We start from the raw sequence: 18,286 nt of genomic DNA on the forward strand, positions 1-18,286 counted from the left end.
AATCCTACGCAGCCACCACTGGAATCTTATTCTACAAATAGCTTAATCCTAATAATATCATTCATTATCTGTAACTGCTAATTCTATTCAGGGTCGTGGGGGCTGAGCATATATATTGAGAGGCAGAGTACACCGTGGACAGGTTGGGAGACTATCACAGGGCTGGCACATAAGCCCCATTTCCACCAAAAACTTTCGGTATGGTACCTTTGGAACCAAGAGTAATCCTTCAGACATGGTACCTAGAGCCTAGGTCCAAACGACCAAACGTTAGTCGACCAGAGAGGTCATTAGATTAGATTTCACTGGTCTCTTAGTAGCAGAAAAAAAACAATCAAATGTGAAACTCTATTAGGAGCTGCACCTTGTCAAAATAAATTAAAACCTATATGACTGGACCTATGTGAATTGAATTTGAAAGGACAGACACAGGAAGTGTCCACGCTCAGCAGTCACACAGGAGTCAGGTTAATTTCCAGGGCTGGTACCTGCGGTTATTCCACAGGCTAGTTAATAACATGTCAGGCAGGAAATCCAAAGTGTGGCATCATTTTGAGAAGGTGAAGGACGAACCCAAGGTGATATGTAAACTCATCTTCATTGGTCAACTACAAACATGACAGCGTCATTAACAGGCGGCTCGCTCAGTGTGTGACGTGCACTTGTAGATAAAATATAGGCCTATATTAATGAAGGTTCATTAGTACGGTTTTGTATTTCTCTGTAATGTAGCACAGTGTTAACAATGTTACTGATACTATTCTTTCTCACACCTTCAACTCAAACCATTGTGTTGCCCCACCCAAAAGGCATAATTTATTAATAATTAATATTGTAAACATGCAGGCGACTTGTTAACTAATGGCCCTAAATGACGACTATTGGTGGACTTGGAAAATTCTTAGTCAGGGGCAGCCCTAGAATATGCAGTTCATTTAATCTGGTTGCAATAAATATATATATTTTTTTTTTTAAACGCTTGAAGATCCACTCATTACTAAAAGTGGAGGGACAATAAAAACTAATAGAATGGTCACAGTTATCATATTAAAATTTAAGGTGTCAACTCATGCAGTGAATAACATTACAAGTAAACATGACACCCTATAAGTTGCCGGCAGTCGGCCCAGTGAATTAAGTTATTTTTTTTCTCAGTCTACATCATTTTATTTCATAGTTACAATTCGCTTCTGTATGTATTAACAGTGGTTACATAAGCTTCAAAGCCAGGCACAACTCAGCCCTGAGCAAGAGTAACCATTCTCTATTGGCCAATCAACAGACTGCAGTGTTTCTAGCTCCACCTTTAAGTTCTGGATCAGTGTGCTAGGTACCCCAACAGAGGGGGGACCAAAAATGGGGACGGTACAGAAGGGTTTCATTGGTACCATCCACAACTTTTCACAGTGGAAACAGAAAAAATGTATACGGAACTGAACTGTACTGTACCAAACTGCATGGTGGAAACGTAGATATAGAGACAGAGCAATTCACACTCACATTAACACCTACAGGCAATATAGAAGCACCAATTAACTTGATGTGCATGTCTTTGATGACATGCAGGTCTTTGGACTGTGAAAACCCAGAGAAAACCCAGCTGACACAGAGTGAACATGCAAACTCCACACAGAACGGGTTCGAACCCAGAACCCTCTTGCTGTGAAGCATCATTGCAACTACAACACAGTGCAACCCACTAATAACATTACTGAAAAAAAACAAAAAAGCTGCACATCATCTGAACGTCAATATTATGAATTAAGCCTCAAACCTTTGAACTACTCAGTGCAACCCTAACTCTCATCCTTCCTTTCTCCTTATCTCTTTCTCTCTCTGCCCCCATTCCCTTGTTCTCCCCTCATTCATCCCTGCCTCTTCCCTCTCCTCTCGCTCACTCAGCTCTCTTTGGATTCGCTTGTTTTTAAACTAGCACAGTTTTCCCTTGAAGCCGTCCCTGCGATGCGCTGCGCGGAGTACTTCTGACGTACATCAAGCACGCTCCTCACAGCAAGAGAGGGGAGACGAGGGATCAACACGAGTAACATGAAAACCTCATGGCCCTTAGAACTTTAAAAGGAGAAGACGTCTGACACGGTTGATCTCCAATAAAAATTTAAAAGGCTTTTTCAGTGAGTTGAATACATATAAAAGTTCAGATTAAACTACTGAGGCAAATAACTCCTAACAGGTTGTTGAGGCAGGTGCAGCATTTTATGAGGAACCCACCTTAACACTCAAGATTTTCAATCTATCATGACGGTCAGATTTAACAGCAGCGTGTGGGCTTGGCAGTGTAGTTAAAATCAATTTATTAAGGCATTTTATGGTATCAATATAGAGCACAATATGGCAAATAGGGGCAAAATCAAAATTATGTTCAACTATGATTATATTTAAAAAATACTGGTCAATATACAGCATCACTATCTCACATTTACTATACTGAAATATTCATATCCATATTCCAAAAACACCATCACATACACCCAAATGAGGAAGAGCTAACATTTGAAAGAACTACTCAAACATACACAAACACATGTCTGTGAATACATCCACTGCTGCTGCTGGTTAAATTAATTATTAGTAAGCTGCAATTCATTTCTGCAGCTTCCTTTTGTCTGGTTACCAGACAAATAAACTCTCCCTAAAAAAAATTTAATCATCAATAAGACATGCTCAGTTCATGCTGTACACAGCAATCTATCAGAGGACTACTAAGATGCCTGTCATGAGTTCCCAAAGCCCATCTAAGAGGCATAAATAAAACTGTTTTGTTTTGCCTGATTAAGTGATGCAAGACCTAAATTAAGGCAGAAGTGGAAAACAAATCCTCAAAATAAGTGTTCAGTGCTTGACACATAAATTATTAATCATTTATTAAAACAGTTTCTGTTAATTTAAGTCAATCCACTAGTTTATCAACCGAGTAATCTTTTTAGCGTTCGTGATCACATCAAACGAGGAGGGTTGGCAGCTGAGGGTGGTTAGGGAAACGAATTTCCAGCCCCGGTAGTGTGAGTGCCTTGCTCTAAAGGCCCTGACACACCAAGCCGACAGTTGGCCGTCGGTGAGCGTCAGTCGCCCTAGTTTTTGCGGTGTGTCCTGCACTGTCAGCACTTAGGCGTCGGCGGCTTTTTGGCCAATTGAGCATGTTGAATCGCCGGTGGAGCTTGTCGGTGAGAGAGATGGCTGTTCAGGTTTTAACTCCTCGCCTCTGTAGCCAGTATATCTGCCTGTAGTGAAACCGGGGCTAACCGGTGCTTCCTCCTCAGGCTCCACTTCACTCAGCTGCCCGACAGACCTGCTGCTTCTTCCCACTTTAACCTGAACAGCCGCAGCATGACCGGAGGGAAGCACAGCCAGTTAGCCTCCGCTAGCCTCCCAGCTAGCCCCGGCCCACCGTTTGGATCCTACCGGAGCACCGAGCCCCGGTTTGTTATTCAGATTAAAGTGGGAAGAAGCAGCGGGTTTGTCGGGCAGCTGAGTGAAGTGTAGCCTGTGGAGGAAACACCGGGACCGTCTGGATGTAATAGTCCGTGGAGGTGCTGCGGTGCTCGGCTGCACAGACAGGAAACCCCTCGGCTGACAGGACGCCGCTACTTTGTTTATCTCATGCATTCCTCAGACTTCCGGCTTCCCTTTTTGCGTTATTTCCTCTGACGCAGGCGCAGAACGTACGTGCTACTTGGCCTTCGGATGTAGTCTTTGTAGTGTGTTCAAATGCCACTGACACAGGGCGATGTGAGGTAACGTAGACGATGCAACAGTTGGCTTATGTCGCCGCTAGTTCTTTGATGTCGGTTTGGCGTGTCTGCACCTTAAGTTGTCGAGAGTAGTTGTCTTTACTTTAGAGGACTATGTTTCCAAACCCTGGCAACATAGTACCACTGTGGTTTCGGGAATTAAACCTCCAGCCCTGGCAGTCCTAATATATTCATGTGCTGTACTGAATCTCCTGTGTTCTAATACACACATATAACTGTAAACTTGAATCTAACTTCCTCTATGTTTGAGTCCAGGGAGAAAGTCCAGTTAAAACTCAGAGTCAGCTCTTGGATGAAGTGACATTTTATATTTTGTGCCCATTTTCTTCCACCAGGCTCATTTAGCTCTGCAGTAAAAGAAAATATGAATCCAATTCTGCAGAAGTGTCCTTCTGAAGGGCTAAAACAGAAACCTTTTCCTCCTACGGTGTGGCAAGAAAGAGAAAAAAAAAAACAGGGATGGTACCAAATCACAAAATGTCAAGGCAGCGGTATAATAGAGGATCAATCTGCCCTCGCCTGACCCCTGTCTGTCAAAGTGGGGAGAGCGATAAGAAAATATAAAAAAAACATATATCGTGCAGAAAAATCTAAATGTCAAGGTTTCCCACAGAAGCAGACGACATTACAAATGGTATACAGAGGTTTGACAGGTGCCCACACCTCTGCCTCAAAGCCTGTTTGATGCAAAGGTATTTTTTTAAAAAGAGATCACAACCTGTGAAAACAGGTCACACAAAGAAAGAGACTGAATCATTTTCATCTTGCAAATTTCTAGGACCAAATAAAAGAAGTCTAACACATGAAAGAAAGAAAGAAAGAAAGAAAGAAAGAAAGAAGCAAAGAGATAAAATGAATGAAAGATGAGAGAAAGAGACAAACAAGCACAGATTTGTTGAGTCCCGTGGTGCATTCTTGGCAGTGGCATATAGATCTCATTACTTTTCAGCTTATTAATTCATGGTCAGTTCATCTAAAAATGATCTCAGCTCTCTGGTTCCCTTGTTGATCAGATGCTTTCATCCTCTCTGCCAAGAATTTAATAACATTCGCTGTTACAAGAATTATTAATCAACGTCAGCAACGTACAACCTGTTACATACAAACAGAGGCGCTGCTTTAAAAAACATCCCAGTGTGACCACCCATTCCTAAACATGACAAGATTATTACTGATTAATCTGACAAATATTTTCTCAATTAATCATTTGGTCTCGAGGAGAACTTTGAAAATGTCCATCACAATTCCCTTAAGCCCAATGTAATGTCATCAAATGTCTTGATTTCCCAGTGTGCCCCAAAGTATGCTTGTTGGGCCTGAAGTTGGACAACCATGTTGTTGGAGCAACTGTCCAGCGCCTATGGACACTGTGTTGCTTATCTATTAAGAGAATAATTCTTCTAAACTGGAAGGAGCGTAAAGCAGCCTGCTTCATGAGGGACTCTTGGTTGAAGGAATACCTGGACTTACTAAACATGGATAAGCAGCCTGCCTGTAGAAAGACCTCGATAAGGGGCTGGAAGACCACTGGGACACTGTCTGTACACTTTTAAAGCAGCAGCCCCCAGTTTAAAAGGGTTCTACACAATGGATGTATGAAATCCGATGTATGCGAAAATCCGCAATACAATAGGGCTGCAACTAATAATTATTTTCATTGTTGACTAATCCGTCAATTATTTCTTCGATTAGTCGACTAATCATTTTATCAAAATATGTGTTAAAATGTTGAAAAATGTCGGTCTGTCTCTCCCAAACCCCAAAATTATGTCATCTAATGTCTTGTTTGTACTCACGCCAAAGGGTTTTAGTTCACCGTCATGGGAGAGTGTGTAAAGCTGCCAATATCTGAACGTAAGAAGCTGCAATAAGAGTATTTTGGGCTACTTTTATAGTACTTTTTTTTTTTTTTTACCATTTACCATTACTTGAAAAATGACTCAAACTGATTAGTCGACTACTACAATAGTCACCGATTATTTTAACAGTCGATTAGTCATCAATTAGTCGACTAATTGTTGCAGCCCTACGATACAAGGAAAAATGTAGACACATTTGCTCCCTGCTTCCCTCTTCTAGAGTTACCTCCCCAGGCTGTTGCCATTCTCTGACCGTGTCTTTTACATTTGGCACTGCAGCTTCCTGAGTTGTGAAATGATACCTTATAGCTAATAAATTGCACTCTACTATAAGCATCATCATTGCTAATGCTTCCATATACTTCCACTTCTTTGTCTTGCTGGCCTTCTGTCCACCTCTGCCCTTTTCCTCTCTCTTGTTGCGGATGTATGTGTCCTGCAGGTTACGCTACATTTTCTTCACTACTTCTAAAAGGCTTTTGATTGATACAAAAATCATAGAAAATCATACCTTTACTGAAAACTTTAACGACAGATGAAAGGTTTGGAGTCAGTGTGTAAATGTGATTGACACAACATCAGGTTGTATTTATTTTTAAATGTGCAACAACTGCGGACATGGTGTGTAGGGGGCCTTTGGAGTTGAAGATTGTTGGGTAATTGGGGGGAATGACATTAGCAGACACTGAAAAAGGTAGAGCAGTTAGGTCGGAAGATGGGCGGTTCAATCCCCGGCTCCTCCGGTCCACATGTTGAAATATCAAGATACTGAACCCCAAATTGCTCCTGATGGCTGTTAAATCGGTGTGAATGGTTACTGAGTAGCAGGTGGGACCTTGTATGCTAGCCTTGGCCACCAGTGTGTGAATGTGTGTGTGAATGGGTGGATATAACGTAGTGTAAAAGTGCTTTGAGTGGTCGGAAGATTATAAAGTCTCTATACAAGTTCAGTCAATTGACCATTCAGTCACTATTTTCAGGAAGAAAGCAGATATTTAGCCTAATTCAAATTGGGTGAAATCTAGCTTACATGAAACTGGAATAATTGAGAGCAAAAAGCATAGAGAAGTAAATTTTAAAACATTACTTCATTTGGCCCATGCATGAAAGAGCAGTCAAACGTAATAAATGAGGAGGAAGTGTTGTTTTTTCATTAAAAACAAACACTCTGTTCTAAATGACAGTTTCATGTAATCGAGTTGCAAATGTTTCCTGATTTGATATCAAGGATGTACAAACAGCATCTATCATCTTACAGATGCCTCAGAGAACAGTGTGCCTGTGCTGTATATAAATCAACAGTATCCTCCATCATTAAACCAGCACTACACTGTGAGGAGTTCCCCATCATGACAAGCCGTAATCCATGGTATTTATGAGTGAGGATAAAAGTGGCAGCTGAGGGGAGAGAATGTACTGCCGAGCTGATTTACTGTCCAGAAGAACAGCCTTCATTATTGATCCTACACTCATACCCACATTTGTGCTCTCACTCTTTCAATCAGTCCATTCCTCAGACCCACTGTCTGTCTCTTTTTGTAATGTGGCAAACTTTCTCGTGAACAGTTTTGGGAATAGAGCTAGACAAATAAATTGGCTGGGCTGATATTAGCTAATTCAGCTTCTTGCCGTACATCAGCATCAGCAACTTATGTTCGCCAATAAATTACCGTAGTACAGAAATGTCAAAAATACATCTAAACTAGTCTGAGAAAAGGGTACCCATTACATTTAAGTCTAATTGCGTCATCGCCTTTGTATGGTTTCGTGCCACCTCTCGGTACACGTGTAGTAATTTAACAACAATTACCACCCCCCAGTTGTATGCCTCCGTATATCAGTCAAGTTTCTCTTACAGGTGACATCCATGTCTGTGAAAACATGGATGCTTCATACACATTGTCCCCCCAATCACACAGAAGATCTATACAATCAGCACAGTTTCAAGGTGGGCACCCAAGATTTGTGTAACCTGTAAATCTATCTGACCAAATATTTCCCCTTATGGGAAGAGATATGACACTGAGTAATGACCAATGAAGTGTTTCATGCAAAACATTATGATGTCACAGTGAAGCAGACCTTTGACCTTTTGGGTATAAAATGCCATTATGTCATTATTTCATCCTATCAGACATTTCAGTGAAGTTTTGTAATAATAATTAGCATATGAATTTTTGAGTTCTGGCCAAAAACATATTTTCAACCAAAAAATATGAATAAGTTTATCCTTCAGTCCAAGTGGACGTTTGTGTCAAATTTAAAGAAATTCCCTTTCGTGTTCTTGAGTTATTGCGTTCCCAAGAATAACAAAGATGCAAGGTCAGAGTGACCTTGACCTTTGACCTATAACCATCAAAAACCAGGTTCATCATTGAGTTCAAGCTAAATTTGAAGAAATTCCCTCGTGGTGTCCTTGAGGGATCACGATCACAAGAATGAGACAGACAAGATCACAGGGACCTTGACCTTTGACGTGTCACCTCCAAAATCGAATTCGTTTTAATGGTAAATGGCACTTGTACAGTGCTTTTCTAGTCTTCTTAACACTCAAGGTGCCTTTACAATACATCACATTAACCCATTCACACACACATTCACACACTGGTGGCAGAGGCTACCATACAAGGTGCCACCTGTTACTCAGTAACCATTCACACAACATTGGAAAGGCCATCAGAAGCAAGTTGGGGTTCAGTATCTTGCCCAGGGATGCTTCAACATGCAGACTGGAGGAGCTAGGGCTCAAACTGCAGCTCTTCTGATTGGTGAATGACCTAACTGCTCTACCTCTGAGCCACGGCCGCCGCCTTGAGTCCAAGTGACCGTTTGCCAAACTTGAAGAAATTCCCTTGAGGCATTCTTGAGATATCACAAGGATGGGACAGATGGACAACCTTAAAAGTCATGTTGACTGTTGTGCAACTCTTTTCTGGTTCTTCTTCTGCTACAATAAGTTTGTACTGCAGCAGAAGACATTTCCAAAAGCTTGCAGCTTTTGTACTTTTGCATGAAAGTTGCTCAACAGTTGAATACCATGTGTTGAATTTTCTTAGTGTGTCAGTTCAGTTGTCATCCTAAGTCTTCTAAATCCTTTCTCTCCCTCGCCCCCTCTCCTGTTTATCCGGCTGTGAATTATCCGAACTGACTGGCTGAACTGAGCGAGACACTCGAGATCAAATTGTTAACCTGAATGTGTCACAGCACCACCATCCTCACACCAAAGGACAACTACAACCACTACAGGGAGCTTAAAACAACACACATGGTTGGGCTGGTTCCAAAAACGGCTGCAACTCATTTTCATATCAGTTTCATTTTCAATTTATGTATTTATCATGTATCATGACAATGTGGCAGTGTCCAAACTGCACCGTGTATCAAACCTTAACCAATTAAAATCTGTCTGTTCTGTTCTGTCAGTTGCTACAGCTATGAGAGACACTCATGGTGACTAACCAAAATATTGTTAATTTCACAGAGGTTCAATCCCAAAGATCACCTGCCTGTTGATTAGCTTGCCATCTGGCCTTAATGTGTGATCATCTGTCACCAGCACAAGATGGCAGTAGCTGTATCCAGGATATTTTGGCATTTGGGATTTATGTACAGTGGGAGGAAGTGGAGATGCGTGGTCAATCTTTATACACATTCTATGGTGCTACCCAAGCTAGCAGGCAGCAGTTGGGCTAGCTCCACCCTTTTGTCCAAATATAGTCACTTCACATCACTTCAGGCTCCTAAAATCAAATATGGTAACGGTTAAAATTCCAAAGTCAACGCTTCAAAATGGGAAAAATGGGAGTCCACAAATTAATGGGTAACATCATGATGGTTACGTCCTCCTGAGACATTATCAGGCTTTTAAGGTCTTAAAGGCTGTGATATGTTCACCAGCTGGTCTCTAAAGCCCTGTTTCCACCAAACACCTTCGGTATGGTACCTTTGGAACCAAAAGTAACCCTTCAGACATGGTACCTAGACCCTCGAGTTTCCAACGCAAACAGTACTCTTAAATGAATGGCAATGTTGTTGTCACTCACTGCTCCGTCCAGCACTTTCTCCTTTATCAGTCTGCACCTTGTTTATCATCCACAGAACAAGGCTGCACACCTACATTTTCAGAACAAAATAGAACAGGCTGCAGTGAGAGTCTCTCTCCATGGGATATTTATTTAAAATTAGAAGGTTTGTGCACATAGTTATTCAAAGGCAAACTTGGGGGTTTAGTGTTGCTGTAGCCCACAGGAACAGCGCTCCACAATGCTTTTTTTTTTCCTCCGAGTGAGGATTTGAATATATGCAATTCACATAATGCAGTTGAAATTAATATATATAAATGCTTGAAGATCCACTCATTACTAAAAGTGTATGTCATATAAAAACTAGAGTGAAGGTCAGAGTTGTCGCAGTGAAATTCAGCCCTGAGCAGAGTGACCATGCACTACTGACCAATCAACAGACTGCAGTGTTCACAGCTCCACCTTTTAGTACCAAATCTGTGCTCTAGGTACCCCAACAGAGGGGGGGACCAAACATGGGGACGATAAAAAACGGTTCTATTGGTACCATCCATAACTTTTCACAGTGGAAATGGGGAAAAAAGCGTACTGAACTGAACTATACTGTAGTGGTCGGTGGAAATGGGGCTCAACTATGTGCTAAGCAGGTAATGTAGTCGGTTCATCAGAGCTTTATCACTGAAATTACCTGCCTGCTGCTGCTGCTGGAAATGCTGATGACAGCAGTGAGGATGTACGAAAACAGAAATGTTGCAGTCAGAAAAACCAAACCAATAGACATCATAAAGCTGGGGAGAAGTCTCTGTGGATTCATCACTACAGGCGACCCCTTTCACATACATGTAGTCATGTGATCCATTATTAATAGGCTATAACGAATATTGATTATAGCTGCTTTGGTGTGGGTTGAAAATGCCAGCTATAATTTGGTGCTTCTGAGAAGTACTGTCTCCAGTAAACTTCTCACAGTCTGGTTCTTTGGCTCCAACCGGCAATCAAGCTTTAACTCAACCAGATTGTTGCTGCCAAGAAACATTTCTATCACTAAAACTCAATTCTGCTGACAGCCAATCAGGACAGCACACACTCCACGCTTGACTTGGAGTGTTACTGCAGTCAGGCCCTCGCTATCAGGTGGCAATCTTATCTATGCATTAATCATCTTAGGAAGGCTGAATCCTGCTGTTTCTGGTCAATACACTGCAGGTGGCTGGCAGGAGGCAGAGGAGAGGGAGGCAGTGACAGAGACAGAGAAAGACAGAGAGCGAGAAGAAAAGGGCATACTGGTTAGGGAGAGCCGTCCCAGAGTTAAAAGGTCAGAGAATCATCACAGCAACACATCCAACCTGTATTCTCACAGGCTGTAATTCTCTCTGGATAAACCCCTAAAGTACAACGGGATCTTCAGGCATTACCATGGAAACTGCTGATCCACCTCGTGAAAACTAAATGACAGTGGCAGGAAAGGTCTACAGGCCTGAACATGAGCAAACAGTCTGAATGTAACTCCAGATTATTGTTATCTCAGTCAGATTGCTATCAATCAAGAGCCCTCTGCAGGAAGAGGAGGTGGCAGACCGAGCAGGTAGGAGAGAGGAGAGAGGAAGAGGAAGACCTGAGAGGTTGTTCATCTTTTAAGACTTAAAACTACGCTAATCCAATACTAATTTTATTTCTACATACAACTTGCAAAGAACACTTTAGGCCAGTATTAAAATCAATTACGCAATTTAGGTATCTTTTACAGCTAATTGGCTCTGCATTAGGAAAATATAATGCACTGATTTTCTTTAATATTTTAAATAGTGTCCTATTCTAATGTTAGTGTGGATCTTTTGCTGAGTGGTTTGGATTTCAATTTGTTGTAGCACGTTTTAAACAAAGCAACAGTTTAGAGGTGAAATAGATGCAAAACGACATCTAACTGCATTCACACTCAATCATATACTGCTGCTCACTGTCTTATCAATGAAAGTGACTTTTTAAAATATTTTGTGGTGTTGTAAATGACAAGTTTCATCGCAATACGACAGTGTTTCTCAAAAGGCAGTAAGGGTACCCCTAGGGTTAATTTGAAATATTGCTGGGGTGCAAGAGATTTCTTTTTAAATGTTACTTTAAAGATATCAGTCATGCGTAATTCCCAAAATAATTATACAAGCTCAATAAAAAGTGTAGAAGCACAACAAACATTTTATATTCCTAATTTCAATACAATTGTTAGCTGCCGCAACAAATGCAATTACATTTACTTTTGTTCACTGTAACCGATTGCCAGATTGTCATGGTGAAGAGGGAGCTGAGCCAGAAGGCAAAGCTTTCGATTTACTAGTCCATCTACGTCCCAGCCCTCACCTATAGTCATGAGCTGTGGTTCATGACCGAGAGAATGAGATCGCGGATACAAGCGGCCGAAATGTGTTTCCTCTGTGAGGTGGCTGGGCTCAGCCTTAGAGATAGGGTAAGGAGCTCTGACATCCAGAGGGAGCTCGGAGTAGAGCCGCTGCTCCTCCACATCAAAAGGGGTCAGTTGAAGTGGTTCGGGCATCTGATCAGGATGCCTCCTGGGCGCCTCCTGTTAGAGATGTTCCGAGCACATCCAACTGGTAGGAGGCCCCAGGGCAGACCCAGAACATGCTAGAGGGATGACATATCTAGCCTAGGAATGCCTTGGGATCCCCAAGGAGAAGCTGGAAAGCGTCGCTGGGGAAAGGGACGTCTGGAATAATTTGCTCAGTCCGCTGGCCCCGCGATTTGGCTTCGGATAGGCAGTTGAAAATGGATGGAAATCGTGCGATACAATGTTATATTGATTCTTTGGATAATATTTTAAGTCCGCCATCGTACGATTTTGATTCAATTCAATTCAGGGACTTCCGATTGATACGAGATGATATCACTTAATATCCTCGTTGTCTTTTCTTGGCTGCTAACCATCATCTGTCTGGCGTGGGGCCACTAACACTGTTTGAATGTCTAGGAAGGAGGTGCGCTTGGATGAAAATGGTGACATAGACGTGCCATGGAAATTTTAAAATAAAGGTATATCTTACAGATGACAATACGTATTGATGTTTTCACTTTGCATCAATGATATTGGATTGCTGACCACTGAATTTCAATCCAGACTGATGTATCGTCACATCCCTAATATTTTGTGGCTCCAGGGGTCATCCCGATTTATAGCTAAAATGTAGGCTTGGTAATTTAATAAAAGCAGGATTGGTCCTGATCTCCTGAAATTAATTATTTTCATTCTAATTTCAGAGTGCAATTCATAGTTTACATCTTTTGTTAGACTTACTGACTACATGACTGGAGTTGAGGAGACACCTGTGCACAGAGTAGGCTGCCATATCTCAGTAATGTCTTATCCGGGTGTGACGCTTGTATGGAACATAAGTAACCTGGTTATTTATACATGATTTTTACGCATGAGCTACAGGGTCACAAATTAAGCAGCAGCCAGAAGTTTCAATTACTGACATGATGGCAAGTGTCATCCCCCAGAGCGTCTCCCTGCTGAGTCTGCCTGTGGGCTGCTCTCAGCATCAGGTGTTGGGAGCTGTGGGGTTCTTTAGCAGTGTAACGTGCATACATCTGTGTGACAGATTTTCACTTAAAACTACAGCTTTCTGAAAACTATTGCAGTGAAACAGTCTGAGGAGTACTCTTCAGTTCAACTGCTCAGGACTTCACAGACAGTCATGAGTACATGCTGCATGGCTTTAAATAAGACAGAAAGGTTGGGGATGGAGACCAGTGAAGTGAACAGTTCCCCCCATGTCGTTCACATTTAATCTCACAGCACATGAATGCAGCATCATGGAGGACTGCCGGTGGTAATGTAGACACAGGAGTAAAAACTGAAAACCCCTTGACAGTGAGCATCTGCTGCAGCCACATCTCTCTTGCTTTTGCTCTGTTTTTGTTGATTAATTCATCTTTTTATGAAATTTCCACAAATGAATAGCAATTTTAAGGAAGTCGAGGCCTTCAGTGTATAATAACACCGTCAGACACGACAACCCCACGAGCCAAATGTAATCTGTAATTTCCATTATGAGTCCATCAGCGAGGAATCAACTTGGATTGATGCTGGAGACGTGAAACAATAAAGCTGCCAACGGCTCAGGGGACGCCGAGTGCATTACCAAACCAATAAAGGCTGCTTCCACTAATTACCTCTGCTCCTTCCATCTTTGTTTACAAACTGATTTATGAGTCAACAGATACCCCAAGTCTGCCTATGGGACGCAGACAGATGCTCATTACTGTCACAGTAGCAAGGGAGCTTCCCACGAGTGTGTATCTGAAATATTAGATCTCATTCAGGGAAACACCTTGCTGAACAGTTTACAGTAAAACGAGTGGCGAGTGCAGACAAGTCGTGGTATGTAATTTGTGACAGACGCTGAAAAATCTTACACAGAGACAGGTCTATAGCATTTAGAGACTGAGGACATGTGTACACTAAAGGGATTTAACCAAATACATGACTCGGACATGTACAGATGAGGTGCTCTAAAAACAATAGTCACCCCCAACACCACTCTCTGCAGCCAATGCAGCACGAATTTTCTCAGGGTACTCCGGCTTCCTCCCACAGTCCAAAGACGTGCAGGTTAATTGGTGACTCTAAATTGGCCGTAGGCGTGAATGTGAGTGTGAATGGTTGTCTGCCTCTATGTGTCAGCCCTGTGATAGTCTGGTGACCTGTCCAGGGCGTCATCCAAGGTCAGCGACCCCCAACAGGATAAGATGTTACAGTAAATGAATGAATGTATGATGTTCCAAGGGTATTATTTTGACCTCATGAACAGATATTGATAATGGGGCATCTCAGAAGTGCACGCTAATGGGCCTAAAGAGCTATTCAAATTTTTGTCAGTATCTTTCTCATTTTTTTGATGGACGATAAAAACAAAATTGGACCTTTCACTGCATGTGCAATCTCTTAAAGAAAAAAAATAAATGGGGCCCCATGAGCTACTCTGATGAAATGATAGCACAGACATTGCAGACCAGCTTTGCGTTCATCTGGGCCTCCTACCATTATATACGCAACTTTCAATAGCTTATTTGCAATCATGTGACTATAATGACGCTCACAATTCAGATGTAAGGCAGGAAGTGATAATCCATATACTGCTGGAACTGCAAACAGAGCAGCTTGACCATACACAAGGGGTTGGATGAACCTGCAGGCATCACGTATCATCAGAAAATTAAAATTTATACTAGACATGATCCAATATGGGGCCAATTTGCCCGGTGGTGTGGACACAATCGTTGTTACAAATCACCTCGTCTTCCAGACCTCCTAACGTTACAGCAAGCTGATGAAAGCACACAAGAGTCTCGTGGACTATAACTATTTTGAACGAATTGAAACAACTGCCATCTTGTTTTTGGCTGTTGCAGTAAAAGTGCTTACGTATAACAGTCTCTTATTTTTCAACTCTGCACATGGAGGCGCCGGTGTCACCGCAGAGTGGGTAATAGGTTCGCTTTCAGCCATGCTTGTTGTTGTCGTGGGTAACAGCATGACGTCAATATGTCAACAAGATAAAATATCACGAGTGTCAGGATATACATTTTTCATATGACATTTAAAATGATATTAAAAATCATACCGATTTTGTCGTGAATGAGACAGTATGGTATATGTGATATTCTAATTTATTTTTGGGTCAAAATGCTCTGAATGGTTCAGAATTAGTTGCGGAAAAGGAAACAACGACACAAAACCACCAAAAGATGCGTAACGACTACAAGGAGATACAAAACCACCACAAAGTCTGTCGGTGTGTTTCAAATCACATACTTCCGTTAGTACACTTCTATGTAGTATACTATGTGCACCATGCACTTACTGGCGTAGTGCGCAAATTTCAATAGGGTAGTGCTGTCTCAAACAAAACACGGCTGTTGTGCACTTACCGGGAATGACAGCCTCAAATTAGCTAGTTAGCAAACTAGCATTAACATAGCATTCGTAGTGTGCGAATTTCGATAGGGTTGTGTTGTCTCAAACCAAACACGGCCATTGTGCACTTACCAGAAATGACGACCGCAAATTAGCTAGTTAGCAAACTAGCATTAGCATTCGCGTTATTGTTTGCGGTACCAAATCATTACAGACTGCTAAATGAACCCAATAAACACACTGCTGGCTTATATCCGACAACAGCATAGTGGTGCTTAGTGCAAAAAAACACATGTATTTGTACAATGCAGCGACGTTCACTGTCACACAGTCCTCGGCCACCATTTCCAGTTTGAAAAGTGGTCCCTCCCCTTCCGTACGTAGCCAAGATGGCGACCACTGAGGGCGAGAAGTGTCCCTAGTTCCACACTCAACTTCTTGACCCTTTTGAGTGCACCATCCGGGTGTGAATGCATTTATGCACTCAAAATATTAAATGTAAGTACAGAAGTACACGATTTGAGACACAGCATGTGTGTATAGTTCCTATGTAGGAGAGGTGGTGGGGCCCTATGCATATCTGTGCCCAGTGGCTGACTGTCTTAATCCGCCCATGCTCCTGTAGCAGATTGTAGGACCTGGTTGCAGGGATTTCAGAGGAGTGTGTCGCATGTGATTGACCTCAGGGCTCTGTGGAGGCCGGGCAAGTTCTCCAACATCAGACTGGGGGAACCATTTTGTCATGTTGAAACAAGAAAGGGTCTAAGAAACTGTTGCCGCAGAGTTGGCGACACGCTATCATCTAAAACAGTGGTTTCCAACTGGTGGGTCCTGGTCCAAAAGTGGGTCCTGAGACCAGTCTGAATGAACCACAAGTGACTCGAGAACTAGTCAAGTTTGTATAACAAACTTTTTTTGAAGTACAGTGAACTTCTGGCACAGAGCTTTTACTTTGAAGTGACCAACAGACAGCTACATGACTATATGACCAAACCAAAGTATGACACAGAATACTTTTAACTGTGTGGACCTTGAACAAATGACAAAGGAAAAATCTGGACCCCCTGGCTGGACCAGTTGGGAGCCACTTATCTTGACTGGAACTAATGGGCCCAAACCAAACCGTCAAAAACAGCCATATACCAAATTTAAACAGGGGCGTCCACAAACTTTGACCTCAAAAATGACATTTATGATATGCATAACACCTCAATTCATATCATCCCAAACCAATTTCACTCTCATACACTCCAGCCCAAAGTCTCGCCAAGTGAATTATCACGTACACACATGTGCATGCACACCCACAAACGCATGTCAGATCACATCCACGCACACACACACACACAGACAGCACGCAGTCATTTGCCTGAACAGCACCGAGGTGCAGCGCTTTGCATGTGCAACGGCTCATAACGCACTGTGGCTTTGGAAGCTGCAGATACTTTGCTCCTGAGCAGCTCCTCCAGCAGCCCTGCGCCGGGCTATGACTCATACCGCCTGCCTTCTACTGATGCTGGAGACGGCAAGTAACACGGAAACGCACCGATAAACAACCACCAAATGTGCACCAGGCACGACCGAGCTCGAGGGAAGATCCGGGGACACGTCTTTCTCCTCTCTTTGGCACTTACCTTTCTTTGACGTTACAGAAACAAACTCAGATCCTCCTCGCAGGTGTCTGCTGCTGCTGCTGCTGCTGCTGCTGCTGCCTGGCCAGTTCGTCTCCTCCTCCTCCGAGACGTCGCATCTCTCCCACAGTCCTGATGGAGAGGAGAATCCGCGCAGAGATCACCGAGGCTGCCCGGAGCTCGACGTGACGGCCCGGCGGAGCGTTTGCTGGGGTGCAGCCTGAAGAGTGCTCGAGTGTACCTCTCTGAGTGCAACCAGTCTGATGGATGTCGCTCGGTTTCCTCGAAGGGTGGAGGTTTGACGCTCCTGACGCGTTCAGGAACTCCGCAGAAAGTCGGATTTCTCACCGTTAGCAAACAGGCGCTTGTGTTTTTTGTTTTTTTCACAATTATGTTATATGTAATAATAATTATTATTATTATTATAACAATAATACTAATAATAATAATCATTATTATTATTATTGAATAATATTATGATGGCATATGATATTAATAATAAATATTAACATTATCTATGCTATTATTTATTTATTCATTTAATTTTCTATTTCTGATTATTTTTTGAAAAAAAAATCTGACAATTTATAATAATAACATTGATTATATTATTATTATTATTATTACATAAAATAATATTGATATTATATATAATATTATTAAAAAATATTAACGTTATTTATGTTATTATTCATTTATTTATTTGATTAATTGTCATTTATTTTTTTATCTCTGACAATTTCTAATAATAATAATAATAATAATACTGATCATTATTATTATTATTATTATTATTACGACCATTATAATTATTATATATAATACAATAATATTGATATTAATATATATAATATTATTAATAATATACATGTATTATCATTATTTATATTATTATTTATTAATTCATTATTCATTTTATTTATTTATTTATTTTCTCTGACTATTTTGTTTTAATCTTTTTGTTTTGGTTGTTTGTTTGTTTTTCTTATTGTTTTGTAGTTTTCCTGGGTTTTTTTTTTTGGTAGTATTTTTTTTCTTTTTGCCTTGGATTTTTAATTATATATTTGTTTTACTC

At 41.5% G+C, this 18,286-nt stretch overlaps 1 protein-coding gene across 1 annotated transcript in view; it reads right to left on the reverse strand.

Annotated features, from left to right (window-relative positions):
• LOC117269998 (ras-related protein Rab-27B-like) overlaps positions 1-17,512 on the reverse strand; it is a 95,746-nt gene extending 78,234 nt beyond the window's left edge. Inside the window, exon 1 of the mRNA XM_033647393.2 lies at positions 17,215-17,512. The gene's annotated coding sequence lies outside the window, so the exon portion shown is untranslated. The remainder of the gene's footprint in view (positions 1-17,214) is intronic.
• Positions 17,513-18,286: the final 774 nt, after the last annotated feature.

This window comes from Epinephelus lanceolatus, chromosome 19, assembly GCF_041903045.1.
Source record: "Epinephelus lanceolatus isolate andai-2023 chromosome 19, ASM4190304v1, whole genome shotgun sequence".
In the NCBI taxonomy this organism is placed as follows: Eukaryota; Metazoa; Chordata; class Actinopteri; order Perciformes; family Serranidae; genus Epinephelus; species Epinephelus lanceolatus.